This window comes from Neodiprion lecontei, chromosome 1, assembly GCF_021901455.1.
Source record: "Neodiprion lecontei isolate iyNeoLeco1 chromosome 1, iyNeoLeco1.1, whole genome shotgun sequence".
In the NCBI taxonomy this organism is placed as follows: Eukaryota; Metazoa; Arthropoda; class Insecta; order Hymenoptera; family Diprionidae; genus Neodiprion; species Neodiprion lecontei.
In genome coordinates, this window is record NC_060260.1 from 19,032,960 (window position 1) to 19,055,171 (window position 22,212).

Below are 22,212 nucleotides of genomic sequence, written 5' to 3' on the forward strand. Positions count from 1 at the left end.
GAGTCCTCATAGGTATGTGGAGCGAATGCATTTCGTTTCACTACCCGATGCCGTTCTCGGAGAATGTGTGGTTGATAGTCACTGCAAATATGCCCGTAAACGTCATATCGGCAACGAAGTCGTTGCAGCCTAGGTTCCCCTTATTTGCGCAAAACCAGAATCATACGATTTAAAAAATGACTGAACTGAAGAAAAAATATTACTCTTGGTGCTCGCCTTTTCGACAGTCAAACTCTATCCATGACATTAAAAAAAAAAAAAGTGTATTCGTCATAATAATTTATTCAAAAAAAATTCTAGATAGATATATCACGTCCTCCAGACATTAGATACGTTTCTCACACTCCTACAGCTACCTTATACCCTGTATCTTTTTCTCATCATTACCCCACTGCCTCAGTTTTCGTACCGCATCAGCAGAATGCTCCCTCTACTCCTGCACTGCAACTAGCTAGCTCTTCGTATCGTTCCCCCATATTCCACTCTGAAATCACCATTCATTCGGACAAGATCTAAAAGACCTCTCTTCCCTTTTTTCACCTTTACGTCTTCTCATTGCGCTCGCCATATCTTTGACAATAAATCAATTCTACAACAAAACATTCAACACCTTAATGTAACTTCCTCTCACTTCCTCTGATTCCTCGTACGTGCGCGTAGTCGACGGCTTACAATTCGAAATAGGCCATAATAACGTCGCCGCTTACGATTAGTATGGATGCGATTATCGACAGCCGCTCATTGTGATCACTATCATTCACCCCGTAGCAGATAGTTCACTCTCCAATTTTTGATACATTTTAGGATAGTTTTAAACCTAGATAAAAAAAAATTAAAACAATAATCGTTTTAACTGTTTTGTCGCAGTTCTAATCCAAAACAATTTGGTCGCAAGGGTGTTAAACATTAAACAAAAAATTGAAATGAGTGTCAGAAATTACAAATGTAAGCTGCAATGGGAACTTATTTATTAAAATAACTACAGGAAAATATTAAAATCTTGAATCCCAATTTCTAATCAAAGAACAGTTGCCAAAGAGTTGGAACGATGTTATTTCGTGTGAAGCGTCAAATATGGATCAAGAAATAAAGACAAACATATTGCAGTAGCATACTAGTAAAAGCTATGCGTGAGTACACGAAGGAAGAAACACTTTGGCCGGTAGGAGCCATGGTGTGAAGAATTAGGTGCCCTACAGCGCAGCTTTTCGGACTAACCAATAGAAAAGTGCAACCGATTGACGTCACAAAAGGCAGTCAATTCAGAACTATTAGAAGATTCCAAGGTAGATTAGAATGTTACATATGAAACGTTGAATGAAGTCTTCAATCCATGTATAGTGAAAATGTGAATACTTTTACCTCTGCAGATGCCAACATGATTCTTACAGCCCTTAACCGAACAACTGAATATTTTATTGAATTCGTGAAACGATGCGAGTTAACGCGATGCGTGACCCACTACGTTTGTTTGTGCGTTTATCAATGTGTAGTTGAGGTTATGTTGTAATGTGTACGCGAGCATGCACCTGCCCTGCAGCCTCACTTTGACTTGCCGTGATGTCCACTGGCGGAATTCGTGAGCTTTTACGAAAATTGGTCCTCTACGGAGCACACCTTGCTTCTTACACCATAGTAGTAGCACAACGAACTCATATAACGCAGTTATTATCGATTCATAAACATAGCACATGTGGTCGGGGAATTTCCTGAGCTATCGTGAGTAAAAGATTTGAAACTTTAGTTGACGTAGATTGCAGCTTACCGAGCCAGAACTCTCGCGGAGTAAGCTACCTGTAACGAACAGAGAACGAAATAGGTAAAGGTATTGATCTAATCCAACAACAAGTAACGGTTTACGTCGACACCATCTGTTTCCGGTAAGTTATTGCTGATGCAATTAGTAATATTGCGCTGTTCAACTTCTAATCAAAAATATCGCCGAGCATCTAACGTATGTTCATCATTTAAATTGTACGCCTGCTCAATTATAAAGTCAGATGTATCAGAAAACGCAAAACAACACCAGAATATTTTTAACGCCAGCGCACGTCTATCGTCAACTATTAAGTGCTGCATTTACAAGAATGGAAGTTCGCACCTATTCGCTAGGTGCTTACACGTGTACAGATCACACGTGCGGATATAACCACACAAGGTTGAATCTGTGTGCTATTGTTCATATGCTTAACACTCATAGTAATAGGTGTAATAAATATACGAGTTAAGCGGACGCAAACAGTATAAAAAGAAAAAAATTTATCGGCGTCATCAGGTCAATAATAAAAAAAAAACTGAACGAGAAGCTCGTTTCGCTTCTACTGCAGATAGGTCCTCCTCAGACTAGAAATGTTTCACTGAAAGAAACATATTTTACAACCGAAAGTGATGTCACAACGTAATATTAACAATAAGTGATTAATACGAAAAATAGCCCTGATAAAACACAAATTAGAACATAACCATAGTTTCAATTTCTCTGCTATTAGTATCCTCCACCACGAAACTGACTTCAGAAAACGTCTCATTTTAAAAATGTGTAACATTGTTAGAGAATAAGGCTTAGTTGACCTTAGATCTGATACTAAGAACTTTAGCAATATTTATTTTAATCTGGTTTCGAACAGAAAATAATTTATCTTTCCCTAGAATCTTGTTCATGATACCGAGTCGTCGTCCTACGTATTTATCCAACATGGTATTTCTCTTTGTCGCCAATTTGATTCGCACCAAGTTGTCAACGGATTTTTCCCGCCTGATTAATTCAATTTTTGATTAATTACTTCTAATAAAATGGTTCCTAAATAACTAGATAAATGAATGTCAGCACTCTCAACAACCTGGTAAGTTTCTGTTTGCTTTTTTCCGCTGTGGTGGATATTAACTATATGTAATATTTCTTGGTCGTAGAATGTAATGAAGCGACAAAGAAAAAACCTCATGGGTGTAGACGATCAATTATTTATTTGTGATGTGCTAACGTTTCGGTCGAGGCAAAGGTGGACCTTCATCAGAGCCTGTAAATCGAAAATTGTACAATTGCAAATTTCCATATTATTATAATTATTTTTTTTTCTTTAGTGGAAACAATTTATAACGATGTATAGAGTTACTATTAAACATTATCAACAATCCGAATAACAAAATCAATCATCGAACATATCAATATTAATAAGTTTTAACATAAAGATCAAGAATATAAATATATAACGTTGTGTTTACAACAAGGTAGTTATAGCATTTCCGCTGATAGTACAAAATACGAGTATTTTTGACAAAAATCAAGAGCATTTAAGTTATAACGATATATTCAATATTGAAGTTATTATTAAATCAAGCATATTGAGGGGGGAGCCTGCTTTAGAGGCTTCAAAAAATCGATTTTTTTTTTTTTGCATAAATGTCTTCCCAAACTATCCAAGAATGAGTCCCTAAAATTTCAGGCGCAAATTCGAAATATTTTCGGAGTTACAGAAGAAATAGTGAGCAAGCGTCGAGCAGGTATACGAGCGGTTTTTTGAAGTTTTCAACCAGTTTTTTGAAGAGTCTGAACCAGTTTTTTGAAGTTTTGAACCAGTTTTTTGAAGAGTCTGAAGGGCAACTCCATGGACCAGGAATCGCTGATTAGCATATTAATGCGGCAAGTTAAAGAAAATTACGATTTTTTATGTATGAAAACTTTGACGCACGATTTCTCCGTTTTTCGTTTTTACGCTTTTTCCTAATTGGCGGGAAAGATAGGGAAAAAACTAAACGTCCTATCGAAACGAGACAAATTGCATTGTACTCGGGATGAAATTCTCTTCTAGTTGAACCTAAAAAATCTTAAGAAAGTTGAGATTAACCCACTTTTTAAACAATCTAAAGTGAATTCTTTTCCCAAGAAAAATGAATTTTTTTTTTAATTTGCGAAAAATTGTTGAATTTCTCACTTTTTGTGGAATTTTCTTGGTTTAACTAGAAGCTATACTATTGAGAAGTAAAAATTTTTTTGGTTTCTTTGTTTCAGATGGAAATTGCGACCTGCACCTTTCCTGCCGCACGACAAATGCATACTCGAGATGCCTCGGTGAAATGCTTGTACCAGGCATAATATGACATGTATCCTAATGAAAAAATTCGAGAAGACTGTTGAAATACATAACAATATACCCTGAAAGTTTCGTTTTAATCGGATATTTCTTTCATTCCCAAAAAAATTCTCGAAAAAACCGATTTTTTGAAGCCTCTAAAGCAGGCTCCCCCCTTGAGATATTTTGTGAAATTTACGAAAACATGACTTCCATTAACGCCTGATGTTGTTGTTGGTTAGATGTTTAGCGGAGAGGTGCCAGTATTTGAATGGTGATGTATGAACTTTATCGAATGGTTGGTACCTTACAATCGATTTGTTATGGCGCGAGTTTTCGAACTGGTAGATATTAACGTAAGTTTTTTTTTTTTTCTTGAATCGTTCCTGTGTATTATCACCTAGCACTCATCGTGAACTTGCATTTCCTCTTCGATGCAAAGTTTCAAATTTTTCGGCACTGATGTCTGTTTCACGTATTTGAATGTAAGTTGAAATAATTTTCTTCGTACCTCGGTCGAAAGTACGTACTTTCGGCCCTGATTTCAAGGCAGAAAGTCTAACTTTTGTGCCTTGCTAACGCTATGGATGCGCCCTCTACAACAGCAGGAGTAAACATTTCTCTTGTGCATGCCGGTATGCCAGACTGCCACAACTGCCGTCATTGTCGGCTACTACCACATAGTTAACCATAACTGTGTTATTGTTTTTCCGCAGGATCGAGAGATAACCTTAAAGTTCTTTAATTTATATTAATTAGATTCTAATTAGATACCCAAAAATAAAATACAATGAGTGAAATCACCTCGAGTAACGAATCTATGGACGACGAAGAAGTGATCAGAGATTTTGATGCAGAGGCTGACTCAATAATACAAACCGGCACATTACCAAAGAAGTCAGCAGAGAGGTACAATTTAGTCTACGATGCGTACAAAAAATGGAAGATAGACCATACAAGTTCTGTGTCAACTTCAGAAGAGACTAATTTGATTGTATATTTTAAAGAATTGAGTAAGAGGTTAAGCCCTCCAACTCTATGGTCATTTCGATCAATGTTAAAAAAGACCTTAAGTGCAAACGAAAATATTGACATTAATAAATTTCAAAATTTGAGAAGTTTTATTAAAAACAAATCTAAAGGACATAAATCTGAAAAGTCATTAGTCTTTAAGTGGAATCAAATAATGGACTTTATAAATAATGCACCAGACCTCACACATTTAGTTACAAAGGTAGGTACTAAAATTAATTTTATCAAGCTCTTCATTAAATCAAAATCTCATTTTTATAATAATAATAATTATTATTATTTCAGGTGATTCTTATATTTGGCATTTGTGGGGCCATGCGATGTGATGAGCTTAGTAAAATTGAATTGAATAATATCGAAGATCTTGGTGATAAGTATCTTGTTTCTGTTAGCGAAACGAAAAATGATGTTCCTCGTAAATGTATAATTGGGGAACATTTTTATCTCAAGTTCAAGTAATACAGCTCTTTGATACCTGAGGAACCTTTTACCGACAGATATTTTATCAAATATTATAATGGAAAATGCCTGAAGCAAGTCATCGGTAGAAATAAAATCGGTGAAACGCCTTACTTGATAGCATCCTATTTAAAATTGCCTAACTCTAAAAAGTATACTGGACATTGTTTTCGAAGAACTAGCGCGACATTATTATCTAACTCAGGTGCTAATATAACAATGCTGAAACAGTTAGGAGGATGGAAATCTACAAATATTGCACAAGGTTATTTTTTTAATCAGATTGTTTATAATATGACCGTTAAAAATGAGTTTATTCTATTCATATTTAGTTCTTGAATAGGTACTGAAATGATACTTATTTTGTTCCTGAAAATCTTATTCAACTTTTTACAGGATATATGGAGAATTCGATGAAAAATCGAGAAAAAATTTATGAAAGCATAACCTATGCAGCCGCATCCACCGTAACTGATCCAGAACCATCAACAAGTTCAGCGAAAAACGACTGTTCAGTTAAAATAACAAATCCAAAAAATTTTGATGAACCCTCACATGCTAAAGTAGACTTTCACACCTTTTCTGACGATTTTGAAATTGATGATGAGGATCTTGCTAGGATTGATGAACTTGATGAACCTGAAATGCCGAAGTCACCACAGGTGTTTTTCAGAACCGCGAGCAACAAAAAAATTCTTGAACCTAGGAATAAACAAATGATAAAACCTAGTCATTTAAAAAAAAAAACGAATTTCGGTTTTTTCAAAAAACAAAGACAATAAACTACCGCAAAATCCGATCAAAATCATCGGAACTGATCATTGTACAAGCGAACAAACGTCACAATCAATCTCTTTTAATCCAACTACTGATCAAAATCCGGGTAATATTTATCAAAACTGTACATTTCATGGAAATATTATCAACAACTTTTATTTCGGTTGCGATAAATAGAAAGATGACAAAAATAATAATTTATAATAGTACTATCATATAAATTTAATAATTTCGTTCTTTTTTATGCTAATACAATAAATAATATATTTGTTATTTATTTATAATTATAATTTTAATTCATTAATAAAGATATTTGTTCAAATTTATATTTTTCTTCCAGTAAAATTGTATTTGATACCTGCCCCCGACCAGCAGCACTCGCTTTGCTCGTGCAGCAAATGTCGGGCAGGCATTAAAAAAGGATATGCATATTTATCTATCGTACTTTCGACCAGCTATGAAGAAAAATAGTATACACCACACGGGCCGAAAGTATGAAAGCCCTGAACTCCGCGCAGTGCAGAAAATTCATACTTTCGGCCCTAGTAGTGTAATATACTATTTTTCCTTTTTAAGTAATTGTTACTTAGTATTGCGTTGCAATGTTACTTTCGTCAAACATGTTTACCCCCCCTCCCCGTTTTGGGTTCTGCATGCACCTGTGAAATGGCGTGCCGGTGAAATCTTTGTCTTTGTAATCAAGTTATATTCATTACAGGTGATGAGTTATTCTGTCTGGTAAGGAAGGGAGATGTGTTAGTAGGGTATGCCTCATCTCTATTTCCTGTTTATCGTATTAACTCAGAATTAATATCCGTTGAAACTTTTAGTGCAAGTTAGCGGGAATGCAAGTTTTTAGTTCTGCCAGTGACGCAAGTCGTGAGATTATTGCATGATGCCACGTCAAACTGCCCTTTGGCTGCGTTGCGTATGGCGAAGTTGGGCTGTTAGGCCGTTCCCGCGGTCCCATCTCATTTTTACTGATCTAATTTGAGTGCTAGCAGACGCGGGAGGTTAGAATGTAGCTGCGTAATACAGAGGTGGGCTATTAGACCGTCCCTGCATACCTCTACTAATTATCCTTATTTTGTTAACCAATGGGTTGAGTCCAAATCTTCGAAGTTTGGTAATTTTACCTGGAATTCATGCGACAACGAAAATGAATCAACTCCTATATACTTTGCCTATTACTAATTGTAAGTGCCGCTACGTAATTCCTTGGTTATGCTCCTAAGTAATTTTACTGTTTATACTGTTCCAAATTGCTTCTATTCCGGAATTTTTTCTCTAGTAAGCAAGTCACTTTAACGTTGCTTCCTTCATCCATTATAAATGTCTAATCGCATCAAAGGCACTTAGCCTATAGTTGTTCTTCCAACGAACTGAATCTGGTCGAAGAGGTTACCTGCCGCATTGGCTTGGAACCATAATGAAGATCTACAAACAGCGAGTCAGTGCTACATCATGGGTCTGTTGGTTATAGGATCGGCTGTCCATGGTCTTGAGCAGTAACTTTGGAGCGAGTGCGGAAGCAATGATCCGCGGTCTGCCGGTGTGCCTGCGTCACTGTAGTCCACTCTCGGTGAGTCGGTGGTGCTACGTGCGTCTGTTGGTGAGTCGACGTTATTAGCTTTGTTGTGAATACTGCTCGGCTCCTATTGAGGTGGTCGAACACGTTACAATTCATTCTACGAGGTCGAGAAGAATCCCTTTCGAAGTCATAAAAACAGATGAACAAAGTACACTCGGTACTTCGACGCTACAAGATTTTAGCATTCGCAAATTCTTATTTATCGTGAGATAAATTCCAGACACACATTCAAAGCAGACCAGGCTCCTCATGATTGTCACCTTAGATGCTCCACCACTGACAACGTGGACTGCGAGTTGTTCGTAAAAGTTGCTTGGTCTTACGGATCCTACACGTCATTTTTCACCAGGCAGTCTTTATCCTCAGGGCTAAGCAAACGATCACGCTGACGCTTACGTTATATTTTCTGCGTGTACTTTAATGTCTACCTTATTCACAATAGACAAAAGACGTTCTGACCATCAATCCACCTGCTTGAATAACTCATTTTGTGGTAATCCTCGTGTCTGTGTGGAAATGCGAACAAATGAAAAATTCGGAACGCCAATTTGCGTGGAATCCTACAGTGTATATAAAAAAAACTGCGACTTTGGATTATCAAACATTTTGCTACGTATATGAAATTATTTAAAATTTTTCCCAGATCATAACCAAAGGTACCTTTTAAGATATCATGCATAGCGTCAGCATAAATATTCACAGTTGGATGATAATGCGGGTGCAAATACGAGTGTTTCTACCACCGCTGCCAAACCCCTGTTTGCTCCTTAATTCCTCCCACCGATTGCAAAGATAATTGTGATGCATAAAGAACTATTATTATTACAATCACCAACCTGGTGGTAAACGCATTCGTCTTCGATGACTGTATTTGTTACCTTCAATTCTACGTTTTCTTCATAATTAGTTTTGTTCACTGATCTGTATATTACGCTGGATGTTGACTGCTTGTGCGGTATACTAAGAGAATATCTTGAAAGTTAACACTCGGTCACCGCTGACTCGGCACCACTCACGTTCATCGTCTGTTTTTCGCAGGCTGGCCATCCCATATTCAATTTTTAACTGCGAAAGGCCGAAAATCAAAAAAAGTCCTTAACGCTTATTACATTAGGTGTGATCACCCATAAAAATTTCGAGTGTTCGAGTTCGTGTTCGATAGTTCATGTGACGACCGTGACGGCAGCACAATACAGATCGGCAATTCATCACAGAACTTTCAACTTTATTTTTCTATGGTTTATTTTTAAATAATCTCAAAATAAAAAAATATATTTTCCGTGTAAAAAAATCTGAACTTTTTGAAAAAAATATTTTAAAAAATATAAAAAATGATACATTGGTAGAAAAAGCGTTTTTTAGTTTTTGACCTCATTTTTCAGGGTTTTCCCGACACTGGAGGGTATTGGAAATATTTTTTTCAGAAAGCTGAGACTTTTTTACAGAAAAAACGTAATTTAATTTATTTTTAGAAATTTTACAAGGGGTTGATATTTTTAATATCTAAAGTCAAGAATTGCAAATCTTGCAATTTTCGATCTACTGTATCTTCGAAAGGGTTCAACGAAAAAATTTGAAAAAAATCAGGAAAGCTCTCTTTTTTATGTACTTTTCAATAAAATTTTTTGTTAGGTGGGGTCAGATCCCCCGGCACAACTTCACTCAATAATTGGTGGAATGACCCAGATATTACTGACGTTCCCAGATATTAATTAGTTGATTGAGGTGATGACGAATTTTGGTCCGAACAACTTTTTCAGACGCTATCTTTGTTGCAGCATACAGTCTTCAATACAGTATGCTTTGCATACTTACTTTGAAAGCAAATAAATGTGATTTAATTCATTAGTTGCATCATCAAACATGGGTTCGTTTAACTGGGGAAACAATGTACAAGGCGATTGTACAAAATCACGCAAGACCTCTGAACAAAGAAACGCTGGAAAATTGTTTCCGACCGGAACCAAACCATTAAGTTTATCAATGGAATGCCTGAATGATATTCCCGTTTTGTTCACAAATACAAACGACAGATTCACTAGAAAAAAGTAGTCCTCCTCTCGTTCTAGCCTCTATAAGAAAGTTCTGTTGCAACTGAGTCACATTTTGAAAATCCTGTACTAAAGCATTTTTGCATGTTTCACATCGTACACCAGGCTTATCTTTATTTATTAATTTCTTCACAACCCAACTGTCAATGTAGACTTCATTGTCAAAGCGGGACTAAAGTTGTCAGGCATGGAAGCATGTAAATAAATTTCTAATTCCGTGATCTTTGACCATTACAATATTCTAACATGGATTCAATGATAAAATTGATTTTTTTTCAGCAGGCTCGAAGTTTAAACTTTGATTAATACGAGGAAAATGATGCCTTACCTGATGGTCAAAACGTTTGGGTGGCAAGGATCCTGGTTTCTTGAGTGGTGCAATCATTATAACCATCGAACCTGGTTGTTCCGTCAGACATCAGGTGCCAGAGTGAATTTCATCAGGCCATCGCCACCTTCTCAACATCAGTTGAGGCAAAATTGAAGAGCGGGATATACTACAGATCATAATGGCTGAATATCCCATCATTTTACTTTGATCGAGCCAATAGCGATAAGTTTGTTACTTACCGTTGCTGCCAATTCATTCTATCGAGGAATCATTCTGTGCACCATTGTAATTCAAGCATTATTATTCTGGTCAATAGACCAGCATTGTTTTTCAAACTTTATACCATTTAATTTAGTATCTTATTTTGAAGCTTACTTTTACTCTCTTTGGCAATAAATTCAGATAAATAATTTTTCAAGTCCTCAATTAGATTGTAGGGTTGAATTTTGCCAGGCAAACTGAATCAATCTAAATCTATAATTGTTAAATAACTTCAGTTAAAAATGTCTTTAAATTTAATCTTAGTTGACGGTGTCATCTGGCTAGCTAGTTGCACGATAACTTAAAACCGAATTCAATTTTACACTTTTCATAGGGTCCAACGCTAAGACTCAAAGCTTGTGAATTTCCATTTACCGCAATTATTTCTGCATTTCATGTTAGCATTCTCTGGAGCAAAAAAAATCTCATTTTGAGATTGGAAATGGAACCTGAAACGCAGAAGTTATTCAGTAGCACGAACTGAAAACCAAGAATTTTATAATGGTTCTTGCAACAAAGGGACCCTTTCCAAATATCCTTGTTACGAGGTGATGTTCGGAGGACTATGAACAAGATATTGTATCGGATTACATTATTCGGAAAAAAATCTTCATGAACTTCGTTGAAAATTAGATATTAATTTCTATTGATGGAACAAAGCACACGATGTTGAATCTGATAAGTAAATGTTCTCGTAATAATATTCTGACATTACCGTAAAACATGATTGTCCTTGAAGCTAACTATGACGTTAAGGCGCATTTTGAGAAAGTTGATTTTCAACTTGTGTCACAAGATGTGATCTCCGTTCTTGAGTTCTACGCTGCCGATTAGATTTTCTTTGTTTCGAACCGCACTAACATGAAATACAGAAATCATTTTAATAAATCTAATATTACTTGAATTTTCAATTTGAATATTAGGTTCCCTTCATTTGTTTAATCGAACATCATTGAAAATTTGCGAAATGAACTCGAAATGCGACAAGCAATTGCACAAAAAGAAAGCTAAATTCTGCAAAACATAAACGTACACATGCAACATATATGTACATTTTGTAAATATTATATCTATTACTATATCCATTATATTCACTATTATTCGAAAATTGTATTCATTATGCATTGTATTCATACGAAAATAAATGAATATTTTCACTCTTATACACGGATGTTTTTTTTCGTCTACGTGAGTACCTTATTACATTCCTGTTACCTATTTCCTAAGTCAACTTAGAATATTCTCATTTGTTGAAGGACTATTGCTGAATATTTAAAATTTATCATGCTAAGCTGAACAATTCAAATTATAATTCAAATTCATTATGTGCGCGAATAATGGTTTTCATAAAGTCATCTACAATATTTACATTGTTCTTTTATTTCATATTGATTTTACAAAAAGTTATCTACAATATTTTTATTACTATTTTATTTCATATTTATTATACAAAAAATTATCTACAATAGCCTTATATTCATGTAAAATATTCGAGACGACGGTGCAACATATATATATGTAAACAAATATGACGAGGCCTATATTCACCTCATCATATTTCTTCCTCACTCCCAAATTTGAAATTTCACCGCACAACAATGAGCGCCTTTGGCAGCTTCACGGTCAATAGTACATACGTGTAAATATGAGCGAATAGAGACGATAGAATGCCGAGGGCATATGACAGATGAGTACATAAGCTATTATCAGCGGAATCGCACGTGGAAACGTCAGAACGAGAGGAAAATAAGCTGTAAATGTCGTTTCTCCATTTACAGGTAATATTATTTTTGTTCAACGTAGAATATAAGTACGTAATGTAAAGAAAAGTAATGTAATGTAATAGTATACGAAACAATAAACTCCATTTACAGAGAAACTCATGGCAGCTTCGACAAAGTTAAAAAAAGGAACATTATACATATATATATATTAGAAGTTCTTACAGAACATCTAGCGCCACAGTGCGGCAAGCACATTTCGCGTGCCACTTTTACCTACCAGTGTCAGGGGGCTGGCCATGGCCGAGTGCAAATTTCCATGCGCCCCGTCCGCTGCACACGCGCACGGGTATACTCAGACAGGTTGTCTAGTACACTAACACACAGCTTGAGCGGGTTGAGCCACTGCAAGCAGCCCCGAAAATGTCAAACAATTCATCTTTGATTGTTGACCGATATGGAGAATTAACGCTGAAATATCGGGGTAAATATTTGAAAAAAACATGTGAAAACTATTTATATTAATTATAATTTGTCACATCGTCGTTGGGGCCATATAAAATGCATATCAATTTTGAATAACTCGTGAGGATAACGATACGTAGTTTGCGTGTATAACCTAAAACTTATGATTGTTTACCTCTGCCGAAAATGTCTCTACCTACATATAATTGAAAAGTGATCATGAGATCCGTTGACAAATTACTTTGAAGAACATTATTCATTATTCTGCTCTCGACTTTAAATAGAATGTTTTTGTCAGACTTGCCATCAAATGTTGGGAAACATATTTTAGCTCCAATATGACGAAAACAAAGTTTGAATAGTGAAATATGTTACCTAGTAGAACAAAAACTCGTTAAGGTCACCGCAGTTAGAGTTTATAAATCTCATTAGAAAATTAATTTTATGAATACAAATAATCAAATCAACATTTGTAAAGTAATATTCCGAAAGAAGGCGAAGAAAAAATTGTGTTCTGACCGAGCTAGGATTGTATGACAGCTACAATGCTATCGTCAGCAAACGCATCGGAAGCAAGCGGATCCATGGCTGAAGAGGAAATTCTGACAACACTCGATGCGCTGGGGCTGTTGTACAATTTAACACACCACAGTCGTACTCAAAGTTGAATGCTGCGATGGAAAACAATCCGACTGCCGTATTTCAACTAGAAGCATTTTTTTAACCCTCCCAATTACGATATGAATTGAAGTAATACAATAAAACTGAACAAGCTTAGATTACAGTTTATTTGCATAAATTATATGTTATGACTAGAAAATGTTATGGGCTACGTAAAATTACACTATAGCGTGTAACAGCCGAGCTGCCTCTGAAGTGTAGTGAAGATTTGTTTTCAATTTTCTAGATGTAGTATCTTGATCTTGAAAAGACTCTGCTGTGCCAGGTATATACTAAATATGATTGAGATCTGCAGCTTATTCGCTTGAGGGTTTGATTACAGCCTGAAAATTCGAAAAGTACGAAATGAATCCGGCAAGCGCTCCAAGAAAGCACTGAGATGAAAATCCACAGAATTGTACAAAGTAAATACACCGAGACAACTTTGAGGAAGTCTAGAATATGTGATAACAGTTCGAAAGTGGTGTGAAGTGAGAAGACTACAACCCCGAAGGTGATAATCTACACGTATGGAAATAGGACGAAGATGATATGGAGTGAGTATGGATCAGTGATCATTCTGGATGACGGGTAGACATAGCTCAACATACCACATAAATTACTCATGTTTTTCTGAATCTCATTTTCTCAAATTACATACGGGATATTGGAAAGCAATTTTCAAAATAATCGTTTCTTATTTTGCAGGCCCTCTGACGTTGAAGGCCGATTGATGCGTCGGGTACACGCTTGATTTTGAGAGGGCCATCAGCTTGACAGTACAAGAAGCAACGCATATAGCATTGTTTAGTATAATTACTAGAGTGCTCCTTAAAAAGATCATTGTTGAATTTGAATCGACTCTGCACTCCCTAGATCGGTCTCAAAAAAATTAGAAAAAATGAGTGAAAAATATCAGCGTTCTAGTTCACCTAGAAAAGGTGCTTGTGAGCATAAATTCATTTTGAATTTCAAAGGGCAGAAACTGCTAATAATCACTGACGAGGAAAAATCAATGTGAAAAATAAAATATTACATCAGCTAGTCGAACAGTATTTCCATTGAAGTAGGGAAATGAGGAAAAAATCATGCTTTGTAAGTTGACACACCTGGAACAATTCGAACCATGGCAAAAAATTCTTTGAATGTTGAAGATTAAGAAAGAGACAACTTATTTATAATTCTATTATAAATCAATCATATACCCTATTCACACTCATAAGTCATTACTTCAAGTTGGCGATCGTGCGTCGTTGCCGAGTGTTTTTGTTTATGTCCAATATTGGAGAAATTGTTTATATTTTTTTTTTTTGAGTCGATCTGGAGAGAGATTTTTTCAAACAAGCTTTTTAAGGACCGCTCTAATGATATATGACATTTTTATTGAACTATTTTTGAAAACATTATTCGTAAATTCTTGTAACTATGATGTGGCAACGATAGTAAGATTTATTTATAACTATAAATTATGAAGAAGACTGTGATCTCTGCAAAAAAAGTAGTGAAATCAAAAAAATTGTCAAGTAATTATGCTGTATACTTCGATACTAACATAAATGCGTAATTCTGTTTCATTTTCAAATATTGATGGACCTATTCGCTAATCCTATTCGTTTCAAAAACCATTGTTAAGGTACGTTATTCTATTGAATAATAATATATCTCTGATCAAATCTGAGGTCTCTGAGCAAATATGGCAATGAATGATCAATAAGTTTGTTATGGACTTATTCTTTTGTACTGATCGTTTTGTTACATGCGTTCTTTAGATGTGAAGTAGTTATCTGTTTTGGAATACAACACGTAAATAAAAACAAAAAACCATACACCATCACAACCAAATCGGTCTTTGCTACCAAAGAATTGATGTTCTGCACATCTTCTCGTGAAATAAAAATTTCAAAAATTTAGGAACCCATAAGCACCATAAATAAGTTTGCATGTATGTACGCTCTTGACCGAGGAAGTTCCTATGTTGACCACTAGTCAACTCTGCGGTCGACTAGAATGATAGCGGCCACTATGGTTAACTCTGATCATTAGTGTACTATTAGTAGGCTATTTCGTTGAATCAACTTGAACCCCGATATTTCGAAAACGACTTGGTTGCACTGTTGAGTATCTTGTACTAAAAAAATATTCAGTTATGGTAATTGAAGAAAATATATACATTGAATCAAATCTGATGACACAAAATCATTTCGAAGTAAGTAGAAGGTACTTAATTATTTTTCCAGACCAATGGCGCCCACACCCAGTAATATTTATTGGCTTCCGGTAAAAAATGAGTCACGCTTTCGTAAACCGATATTAATGTTATGTTTTCTCCCAGGCAGTGCATATCGAGGAGTCGATCGAAATTGTGAACATAATTTGAAATCTTTCGATTCGCTAATCAATGGCCAACTTCAAAATCAGATGTCAGCATGATTAAGCGTAAAATAATCGTAGCCTTCAAGTGACACTGGAGTAACACAGGTTAAATAGTGTGTATACGATTTTGCCCCGCGTAGTAAGCGTGGTGTGTTGTCAAAACAAGGCAAGTAGTGAAGTGAATGCGTTTCATGTGTCGTCAACACCTAGTGTGTTTTGATTGGACCTGCTTTACCGAGAAAACGTACGTATACTATAGCTTTCGATTTCTATTCGCGTATTCGAATCAATCCAATCCCAAATAACGTGTCCAAAAAATCGGAAAAGAACAGAAACGGAACGATTAGCAGAATTATGAATCCAATTTCTTTAAATTTCCGAATTAAGCATGAGTTATTCCAATGCGAAACTGTTCGTTTTAATCTGTTTATTCGTTTCTATTCGATTTTATCTGTTCTTTCCTATCCCGTCATATTCACGACAATGCCACCTTATGCCACCAATGTCGAATAGCTTATTCGTTTCAATTATTTATTTAGAATAAGAGATGGCAATTATCAATCCGATTCAATTCCTTCTATCCGAATTAATTCTTTTCAAAGAATACGAAATATCCGTTTGGATTAAGAAATCGGAATAGATCGTATTGAAATTCTCAATCCGTTTCTATTCTTTTCCGATCGTTGGGGTGTATAACCTTTCTTTTTTTTCTTTCTTTCATTTAAATTTGTAGCAATAATAAAGTAGTATATTACGCAACTACGGAGCAAAAGTAATCTATCTTAAACTGAGTGCAAACACCTAGTTTGGGATGGCCTAATTTACTTTCCACGTTGCGTATATTTTTTCCGCCACACCTGTAACGGAAAGTGCGATATTTCCTACCCGAACAGGGTAATAGTACGATACTTTCTGTCGAGGTGTGGTAAAAAATATTTTACACTGATCCAATATTTTTGTTCCACTGTTATTTATTCATGTCATACTAAGCGAGTTCGGTAATCTTCCACGGTGATAAATATGTTGCCAATAAAACATAGTCATTGCAGATTTACGTAGTTTTAAAAAGAAGGCACGGAATAAAAATGTGAATGAAGGCATAAGCATCTGTCATGCGTATTCAATATCATCATCTAGGGCTATTTAATATAATATTTGGACAAAATAATTGTAATAATACTGTTATGAGCGGGAAGGTAAGGCAGCGCCGGCCTGTGGGCAAGACCAGCCACTCAAAATTAGTATATCAAGTTTGTTATGGTCTAATTTCAATTGGGAAGGATTGAAGTATCAATAAACAAAAGGTGGACATCAAGATCAGCTTCATGAATTACAAAGTGACCTGAAAGATGCTGAATTGAGGGTCTTCAAACCAACGGCTTATAAGTTTTACCTCAGATTTCCGTTATTGTGGATATATTCTTAAATATTTCCCCGTTACAATAAGACCCAAAAGATCAATTTCTGAATTTTCGACCAAATTTTAATTTGTTTAGGGGAATTATTTCTTACCTGTATTAATTCCATGGAGCTAGTACTTAACATTTGATTATAGGCGTCTCTTTCTGTGAGAAGAAAAGATTTGATGTAAAAATCTCTCATTTGCAGTGCGGGCGATAAATGAAAGGGGGAAAAGCTTTTATTTTTGTTTTTGAACAAAACCTATTGTATACAGTTGTACTTCATATTTTGAAAATTTTAAACATTTAACCCGTGATTATTTCGTCTCATTATACTTGAAAATATTTGCCGAGATCGTTAGCCTTACTTTGGAATAGAAAAATCGTCTTTTGCACTTGCAATCCTTGGTCAATTTTTTTTTTTTTTACTTGCAGATTTACTCGTCAAATTTAAATCAGACAAGTGCGTGAGGTCTGGCTTTATGAGTGCCAGCTAAGCTTCTAGGTTTAGCATTGGCTCTCGTGTCGTTGAATTGAAAATAAGAATTCAGTGGCCTCAATGAAACGGTGGTGTAGTGCCCTAGTCTTGGAGTATTATCGACCACTGATTGAGTTTCCGCCCTTGGTGGCGTAAAATCGATAATCCCAATAAGTTGAGAGCGGCATTTTCCATCGCTCAATGGATCACAGGATCTCTTCGCGATTGTCCGACTATGGCGCTGTAGGTTTCTCTGCGTTGCCAACATAACTGTCTAGTGTAAAAAATTAGCCATCTCAGATTCATTGTCACCAAGTGTACCTTGCTCTAATTCAACTGCACCATCGCGCATCATCGGTGGACCGTATGCTGAACCGTAGCTTCATTACCAGTGTATGAAACGAACTGACCCCTTATCGTGAAACTTATATTTGATTGACTGCCGATTCTTTTATTTCATTAACGTATGTATCCGTGCTTTTTATCTTCCCATACACAGTAGTTAAGATACTGTATTAATTTATTGTCGGTAACCTCCAACGCTTTAGTTACCACCTTTTACTTATTACATTCTTGATTTGATTTTGAACTCTTCCATACAGGCGAATAATAATATTTAATAATGAATAATTTTTACAAGCCAAATGAAGCTGTCAAAAATTATCAAAGGTTTCCATGTACAACACTTGCTGCCGAACGCTTCTCATCAAAAATACAAAAATTCCACGGAGCTTCAACCACCTACCCACTTTATTTCACGCATTTTTTGTTGATTATTGCGTTTCCGGGATTCGGATATTATTTTTTTTTCTGTCTTCTTATGAGAAACTGTCATGCTCAATGTAAAAAATCATAAAAATTTAAAAGTAATATAACTCTGGTATAGTTCAGACAATCACTTTAAAAGTTTCCACAGGTGATTAAAAAATAAAGATGCGAACAATTTGTACGATTTCCATTGACCTGAGACGATTTCGGCCTACACGCCTGTATATCCCAGGCTGTTGAAGTTGAAACTGCTGAAATAGTATAGTACGACTATAGGATGTACGCGATGTTCAGCAGAATGTCAAAAATCAATGTAACTATTGTTATTAAGGGGGGACTTCGGTGAAATTTTCGATCAAAATGACCGAATAATCAATTTTCGGGTTTTTACAGAAAGACGTTCTTTAAACCGTCCCCTACCTGGGAAAAGTTTGACATTGCTCAAATATTTTTTTAATGTGTTTTTTTGCCCGATAAAACAAATGTTGAACTTTTCACTGTCATACTGGGTCCACTATTAAAATTTTTAAAAATCTGACTTTAGATTCGTGATCAGCGATCCAAAAAACATTTGAGTGCCAATTTTCGTGGAAGTCCGTCGATTCGTTCCATTATTTTTTGAAAATAAAGGAGCACGAAGTTAACAATCTGCCTGTGCGCCACAACATCGGTCGGTAACATTACGGATAACTCTCGTATCAGTTATTGTGACATATGCTCTAAGCATCTAGGTATGAAAATTTCTATGGGTTAGCAATTATTCCCCGGGAATGTGTTTGCAAAGCTATTTTTCAAACGATAGATTTGACGAACTGTGACAAATTTTTCTTGTGGTTTGAACTACTCCGACGTAAATTTTAAGAGATCTGTCTCTCAAAATGACTCGAATCAGCACTCGCTCGTCGTCAAATGCTACAGCTCCGGTTATGAAATGGGTGAAAATTACACGAATCCACGTACCAATGATACTTCGACGAAACCACCCGTCAAAATAAACAGGCAAGTATTTGATGGAATAATCGGCATTAGACTAGGATACTCAAGTATGGAAAAATTCTATACTGTCATGGGTATGAAAGGCATGAGTGTCAGTAGTTTTAAAAGTCATGTGGACCAGGTGACTACAGAGACTGAGAAGTTAGAAGCGAGAGTTTTGTAAAAAGTTAGAAACACTGTTAGAAGAGCGCATAAAGTAATAGATCCTTCGCTGGAGAGTGGGTACTTGACATCGCAGTATCTTACAACGGTACGTAGCACAAGCGAGGCCTTACATTGTTATATGGTGTAGGAATAGGCATCGACATCCTTACTGGACTAGCCATCGATTACCAGGTACCCTCAAAATACTGCCAGGTGTGTGTCGTTGTCGCGGCCCAACTAGATGCTACTTCGCCTGATTTTGCAGTATGGCAAGGTGGTTACAAATCAGAGTGCAGTAAAAACTACAGTAGCAACCGCAGTTGCTGAGTTCAAAATGGGAGCGCTCCATGCTCAAAAGGCAAAGATGTCAGTGAGGTTTGAGAAGGTGGCAGATAATGCAGAAAAGATAAGCCGGCAACAAGATGCCAGATGAAAGCGTAAGGCTGAATGGAAAGCAACGACGGAGTGTAAGAAAGCCAGACGAACAGTGAAAATTAAGAAAACCGCTGCGGAGAAGGTTGAAACAGAAGCCAAAGGGACAACGTATGGTGCTGGAAAATTCTAACGGTTTCATCACAGGACTAATTTGCAAGCAGTCAGGTCTAAAGTTAAATTCAGGTATATTATTGTATAGTAGATTTAAATGTGGGCTAGATAAATATTAGTTGATCAGTTTCATTTACTCAATATATTATTGAAATATTTGTCTAGCCCTAATAATCATTCCACAATAAAACAATTGGATTTTTCTTTGCCTTTATGTTCCGGAGTGAGTTCATCGAAAATTGAATGATTCTGAAGGAAGAAGCGGAGTAAGAATGGGGTTGACCTCAGAACAGACACGCAGAAACCGATTGGATACAAATTGGTACCGAGGAATGGAATTGAAGAAATCAATCAAAATAGCGATAGGCACTGACGAGCGACACATGATTTATCACTAGATTACTTACATTCTGAAATGAATTTTGAACTCGATTCAAATAAATGAAATTAAAAACCGAATTTTATATGGTCCAAATCAATTTAAAGTCAACTAAGCCAAAGTGTCTTATCTCTAAAGTAAATATCTCATTCTGTGCATACTTCATATTTGCTTCTTAAAAGGTTATGAAACTGAATTCATTCAATCGCGTTTGTCTCAGAACTATGTTTTCAGGTATTCAAAAAATTCCTTGCGCATTAGCTTTCATTCAATCATTTTGCCCTTTGGCAGATATATTCTTAGGCATATTATCTTGAAATCGTCGCACGGAATTTTAGTTCCGGTGAATGTAACTCATTTCCTAGCCTGTAATATACTAAAAATTGTAGCAGAAAAAAGTCAAATAGTTGAAGTAATAGTTTCAGTGACTTCGAAATCTCTAATAAAAAATTCCTCATTTCAAATTTTAGTCAATGGTACTAAGTGTATCCACAAAAAATTTCAAACTTCTATGATGAAACCTAATGCGCAAGGGATGTTTCGAAGAAATCTTCGAAAAAAATGCATAACTTCGGAATTACTTGACCTATTGAGCTGAATTTTGGATCAGATTCTAGTTTTAGGATTGTAAAAAACTGGTCCAAATTTCAAAGAAATGGTCCAAAAATATGTGACCTTTATTTTCATTGAAGTCTCCCCTTAAGTGAACCTGTATTTGTAATTTCCAATCGCAATTCGTATCTTTAATTGAATGGGCGATTTTCCCAGTTGTTAGTTCATGACTCGAACCTCAAAAGTTCGATTTGTGTAACATTTTTACCATTTGCAGTATGCATTAGGAAGAGAAAGTCTACTAAATTGTAGTGTTTTAGGGTTCGTCATTAAAAATAAATGCGAAATGGAATTTTCTTGCTGAAAATTAAACATCAATTTTTATTGCACCTTCGTCGTAGCAAAAAAGTATGGCAATACATTTCCTATGTGAAAATATCTCAAGTTTTGAAACATAATTTTTATTTTCCGGTGAATCCTGAAAAACATTCGAAAAACACGTTATTGATAAAAATCAGGTGTTTTCCATGTGCCACAATACTTGAACTTTCTTTTGAACTTTTCATCTGAAGCCAATATATGATCAGTAAGAATTTCAAATTTATAAAGTGGGACAGCTGTAGGGTCTAGTAGGGACCGCGTTCAATTTAATGAAGATCTGTGATCAATACTCGTGAATATCAATTCTAATAGTTTTTCAAAATCCACTATTGCCACGAACAGTATAGTATATGATTCAAAAAAAGGTATATAAATATAACTGAATCTAAGAAAGGGAATTTTTTTCCAATCTTTACAGCCGTGATTCATGTGATAGAGACCTCACTGCCATCCCTCTCTGCAAGTTTGAATCTCTTACTTAAAAAATCTCAGCCTTCGGATGAGTAATTCAGAAAAATGCTACAGTATTGCGGCGTATGGAAAATAGCTTTGTATAGCCCAAAAACCTGTCTTTAGATGGGTATTGAAAAAGGTTTCAAAAATAGCAATTATATTTTAAAATATAGGATTTTTTAAAAAGAAGATCATTTTGCTATTTTTACTTTGGTAGTGAAAGAGGTATAATAATTGGCATTGAATTTTCTACAGAAAAATTTGCTGTCACATTTCTCGCAAACGACAAACCCTAAACGGCTGGAATTTAGTAGACTTTCTAAT

General features: G+C 35.7%; 1 protein-coding gene across 4 annotated transcripts in view; it reads right to left on the bottom strand.

Annotated features, from left to right (window-relative positions):
- LOC124292641 (two pore potassium channel protein sup-9-like) overlaps positions 1 to 22,212 on the bottom strand; it is a 1,036,556-nt gene that overhangs the window by 826,911 nt on the left and 187,433 nt on the right. The window lies entirely within an intron of this gene.